This window comes from Arachis stenosperma, chromosome 1, assembly GCF_014773155.1.
Source record: "Arachis stenosperma cultivar V10309 chromosome 1, arast.V10309.gnm1.PFL2, whole genome shotgun sequence".
NCBI lineage: Eukaryota > Viridiplantae > Streptophyta > Magnoliopsida > Fabales > Fabaceae > Arachis > Arachis stenosperma.
Window position 1 is genome coordinate 5,357,162 of NC_080377.1, and position 6,239 is coordinate 5,363,400.

The following is a 6,239-nucleotide window of genomic DNA, read 5'->3' on the forward strand; positions in this document are numbered from 1 at the left end:
AATATATTTATATGACATGTTAATTATTAATATATTTTAAATTTAATTTTTATAAATAAAAATAATTTAAAAATCATTAATATTTCTTAATTTTACATGATAAATTTAGTTAATGTATTTAAAAAATAATAAAAATTAAATAACTTTGATAATTATTTTTAAAAGGCAACGAAATTCCAATAAAAAAAATTTGTTATTTTTAGTTAATTTTTAATAGATAAATTAATAGTTTAACATGTTATGTATATTTATTTTATTAATATCAATAAAAAATATTAATAAAAAAATTAATTAATTTTATAAAAATAAAAATCAAAAACAAAAAATAATATTTTTTAAAATAATTATCAAGTATCGTTTAAGATTTTTTCTGGTAAATAAAAAAGGAAAGGATCATGTAGCTATAGGGAACAGAGTTTCTAGGATCCTATGAGGACACTATACAAAAATGAATTTCGTTCATCAGGGGTCTGATCCTGATAAGATCATGTGAAGCTATGATTTTGGGCTAAAAGACAAAACAGTGGGACTATTAAAAGACAAGAGACTCTGAGAAATTGAGAACCCCTCCTTCGATTTTTCAACTCCCTAATAAATAATAAATTAAATAATTAATTACCAAACAAACACATCAATTAGTGGCCGCACAAATAATAATACTTTTATAGATTATATTGAGAGAATCTTAACTATTAGTACCTCTTCCTCGGGCACCGCTACTACAAAAATATTAACAAGTATATAACATAGGTTTCAATCAAGCAATTTTGGTAGTATATTAGTATGTATAATTGTGGCATTATGGATAAATTATGACTATGCAAAACGTCGTTCCATATTTATAATATATACAAATTAAAACTGTATATTTGTGCTCATATATATCTCATAAGTTAACTAGAACTCAATTTAATTATATTAAATAGGCTTGAGCTTATATTAACTCTCGACCTTTTAGAATACAATAATACTTCACCGAAAAACCCAATTAAACAACTACTTGAAATAAACTAACCCAAAAAAAAGGAAGAAAAGATTGTATTAGAATAGATGAAATAATAACTACTATTTTTATAGTTGTTTAATTAAATTGTTGATGTAGCATTAGCCTTAAGAATATCATTCATATATATTTTTTATTTTATTTTTAAATTTTTCAAAATAATCTATGAATTTTTATTTTATGAATAATACTATACATCTAAATCCTTTTATTAATTAAGTTCAATCAAGTTGATTTAATATATATAATAAAAATCAGTTATAACTAGTATTATTCTAAGTTTTATATTATTTAATTTAGCTAGACTTAATTCATAAAAAAATTTAAATAATACTACACACACACATTAAAAAGCTTATGTAGGCTTAATTTTGTTAATTTAAATATGGGACATTTATTGATGTATTCTATATATTCACCTTTATTCTCTTTAAATTGTGTGTTTTTTATTTTGTCAAATGAATTAAAAGGAAGATAGTATTATATATTAGGAGGTAATTACCTCTTAATTGATAATGCTATTTTCTCATTATATGTTATTCTTAAATTACAATTTCTATAGAAAATAAAATATGGGGATAAGTGATAATTTGAAAAAATCACACGGTTAAAAGGTGAGTGGCAACTGCCAATATCAAATTCGAGAGTCACAATATCACTCTTTTAGTATATGATATTGAACTCATTACTTTGTTAGAAATTATTGTTTGATTATTTAAGATCAGAGTATCTACCTTAAATTATTAAGAAATAAATTTAAAGATAAAAAACATATCCAAATTCATAAATATAAATAAAATTTGGGACTTTCAAATGTTCACTTACAATAATTACTTGATCTTGAATAGTAGTGACTTAAACTAATCTCAATTAATTCTATATTTATTTAAAAAATAGAAATCTATTTTAAATACATTTTAATTAAATAATATTATTTAAATTAAAAAACTGACTAAAAATTAAAATTTAAAGAACAAGTAGCATTTTTGAATTGCAAAAAAGTGATTGATCGTAACTTTTTTTGAGATGTTGTGGAGTCATTCGATATTTTCATATATGTAGTGGCATATATAGTGGCTATAAAGGTTGATTTTATGGAGTTTCATACTCTTTAATTTACATAAATAACTTATTTAGGTTTATTAAAAATTTCTTTGTTTAGTGGTAACGATAATAAAAGAGCAATAAAATTATCCATACATACTACATGTCCCTACTTATTTGAATTTTATTTTGGTGAAGCGAAAATTTGAACATTAGAAGGCATGTAACAATAAGGTAACACATTATATAAATATTATGTGGGTGATTAAAACTTGAAACAAAAGAAGATTCTGTATGATTTTAATTAACTAGTAGTAGGTCTCCTTTATATGCTTTTGGCAATTGATGAAATCCCAAAAATTGAAGTCATGATCCATGAATAAAGCTTTAATAACTTCTGGGTCCCAAATATTTGAATGAGCCACTCTCTCCCTCCCTTTGACTGGTAGCTATTGGGGCAGCCCTGCCCGCTGCCCGTCATATTTATCTAGCTTCCAATATATATTGCCCTAAGAATTTTTTGCACACGAGTGTCAAAATTCCATTCCCTCTTTAATTTCTCCTCTCTCACTACCTAGGGTTTATTATTACAAAAGAAAAAGTATAAAAAATTAAATTTTAGTTTGTTAATATTAATTATTTATAAAATTTAAGATTAAATATTTATGATTAAAAATTTAAAATTTAATATAAATAAAATAATTTTAAAAAAATTATTTATTTATTTATTATTATTATTATTATTATTATTTTGATGCATTTAGTCACTTATAATATAAATCGTTTTATACGGTTGTTTAATTGTATTTATTTTTTTTGGATGATCATTAAAATATAATTTTTTTTACCGATGTAATGTTACATAATTAAATACATGTATAAAATTGTATTTTATATTGACGGTGTATTAAAATTAAATTAAATTATTATTAGTTGAAAAAATTAGGAAAGCTATTTGGTAACCTTGGTTGTGTTTGTTTAAAGAGACAGGATACTGAGACATAAAATCATGTTTGACAGAGGAGACATGAACAGAGACAATGTATCCAGACTCCAGAGACACTGAATTAGTGTATTTTGTGTCCATCCTGATAAAAAGGATATGGAGACACCAATAAATTACATAATTTATTTTTTATTTTTTCTTTTATTATTTTTGTTAATTTTTTATAATTATATTTTTTATTATTATATTTTTTATCTCAAATTTTTTAAATAAAAAAATAAAAAAATTTTTATAATTTATTTTAATTTATTACAAAATAAAATATAAAAATATAAAATTTTGTATCTTTATTTATTAATATTTTATCTTATCTTATTTTTAGTGTCATTGTGATGTCTAAAAACAAAAGCAGCGCTTGTGATAGAGATTGTTACTTGCACTGAAAGAGTTTTGGTATTTTAGTGTGGAAGCAGTATTATTATTACAAGAGTTTCTTTTGAGCATTTCAAAGTCCAATAGGATAAGGCTTTGTGTGTTGTGTTGTGTCATCTCAAAATCTCTCTTCTTCTCTCTATAACCCTCTCAATTTCAACAACCTTCTTCTTCATACCAAACCTTGCTTCTCTCTCATGGCACCTTCTGGAAGCACAATAACAACATCAGAACCAACAAAACCAAAGACAAAGAAAAGAAGAAACTTGAAGAAGCAACAAAAAAGAGAGAACAAGAAAAGGAAAGAAGAAGAAGTTGATGAGGTCATTGATGACGTAAGCGGTAGTTGTTGTTCAACACCAAAAGGAGAGAAATTTAGAATACCAGAGATTTCAACGTGTCCTCCAGCACCAAAGAAGCAAAGGGTAATTTCGTCATCTTCAAATTGCTCTTTGCGTAGGTCACCACTCTCATTCTTTTCTCCCCCTGATTTGGACCTCTTCTTCTTCATCGCTCTTTCCAGAACAGATGTCTCTGTTTGATTTTCTTTTTCTTTTTCTTTTTATGTGTGTTCATAGATACCATATATTATATATTAATAATAATATAATAAGATCATATATCACACTACTTTAGAGGATCCACTACTTTTGGAGTGCTTTTTTATATTCTATATTTTTTGTTTTTTTTTTTCTCTCTTCATATATAGCAAAATTTGAGCTACATATATATATGATTTGAGAAATTTAGATTTTTGGTGTGGTTGATCTTAGGAGAATAGGTAGTTATTATTATTGCTTTCCTTTCTTTTTATTTCCACTAATTTTATTTAGGAGAGATATATATATGTGTTCTGACTTTTTTGGTGTAAGTTTAAAGTGTGGTGAGTGCAAATGTAATGGGTTTGGTTTTGAGAGTTTGTGAGTGTTCAAGCTTGCAATTAACTCTCTACAGAAGCTTTCACTTGTTAATTCTTAATTATTAGTCAAACTTTAATTTCAGAGAGAAAGTAAAGTCATCTATGTACTTCTCTCTTCTCTATTTATTTTAAGGTGAGTTTTATAGTGTCTTTGTTATGGTGTTTATATTGTCTAACTTTTTTTTAAAGTAAAAAATAAAATGTTTAAAGTAAAAAACAAATTATATAAAATTTATTAAATATTATTTATTTACTTTTTTTAATAACTTAAATATAAAGTAACAGGTACTATAGCATTCACCTTATTTTAATTTCTTTCCTACTACTATCTCTCTTAATGCCCCCACTACATAATAAGGATTACAATAATGTTTGGAGACTAAAAAAAATTAGTCAAAACAACTAATAAAATTTGTATTAATAATAGTTATAATTAATAAGTGTTAAATAAGACAAATTAAATTTAAACTGTTTTTATTTTTTTTGTTCTCTAATATTAGCGTAATAATTATATGATTTAATTAGTTTGGGAATGTGTTAAAAATTGCATGTATTAAAGTTAAAGGTAGTGTTAATCAATGAATCCTTAGATGTCTTAATTAAGGTGGGTTCAAGCCATGTAAATAATAAGTTGCGTTAACACTAATAAAGAACTTTGTCCTCCAAATAGTTCTATTTGATTCGAGTAAGATTGCCTCAAATTAGAGCCACTTGTTTTGACCGGGAAAAAAAATTATCTATCATATACCCACCCTTAAAGTACATATTAAAATTATAAAATAATTTTTTTATTAAAAATATAAAAAATTTAAATTTTTAATATATTTATTAAATAAAAATATTTAAAATTTTTTGTTAATAATAAATTTATTATGTACGCTAAAAACACATATTTAGCTAATTAAACTCTATTTAATATTTATTAATTGTTAATTCAATATATACTCTTTTTACATGCACCGCACTTTCCATGCATACAAACATGTATGGTATAATAAATGCAAAACGCATAGTAGTAGCATCTTTTATTTAAGTTGACATTATTAAACGGGGAATTGATTAAGAGTTTGATTTTAATTGAGCAATTAGTATTTAGTAGTAGTTGTTGGTAGGCCTAAACCCCACTAATCATAACACTGCGGCACTATGTTTGGTCTACAACATTAATTAAATGAACCAAGCTAGTGTATAACTGTATATTATAGTCAAACTTTGGGTCCACCGTCTCCCTTATACCCCTGCTATAATAAGGTCACTTCTCATAAATTTTTCTTAACAAAAATAATTAAGGGGGAATATATATATATATATATATATATATATATATATATATATATATATATATATATATATATATATATATAACACTTACATTTTCATAGAAGGCTTTCTAACTTTTGCTAGCTATTGCCCTTATTTGGATCCAACGAGGATGTGTAATGTATAAATTCTACATTACAGATAGGATATTATATATGGGAATGAATCTTTCTTCTTTTTTTTTATGTAAATTATATTCATATTAATATTGTTGCTATATGTTATTTTTATCATTAATTGGAAAGAAATACCAAATATCAGATCCAAAAAAATTCGATTTATAGTATACTAAAATCAGCTATTAGTATAAAATATATATTAAAATATAAATATATATATTTATATAACAAATATATTAATGACTGATTTTAATGACAAATTTTAGTGTACGAATAATATTTTTAAAAAAAATTATATATAATAACATCAGAATAATTAAGAGGGAATATAATATAAAAAAAAACACACTTACATTTTCATAGAAGGCGGCTTTCTAACTTTTGCTAGCTATTACCCTTATTTGGATTCAATGAGGTTGTATAAATTCTATATTAGAGATATATATGATATTATAT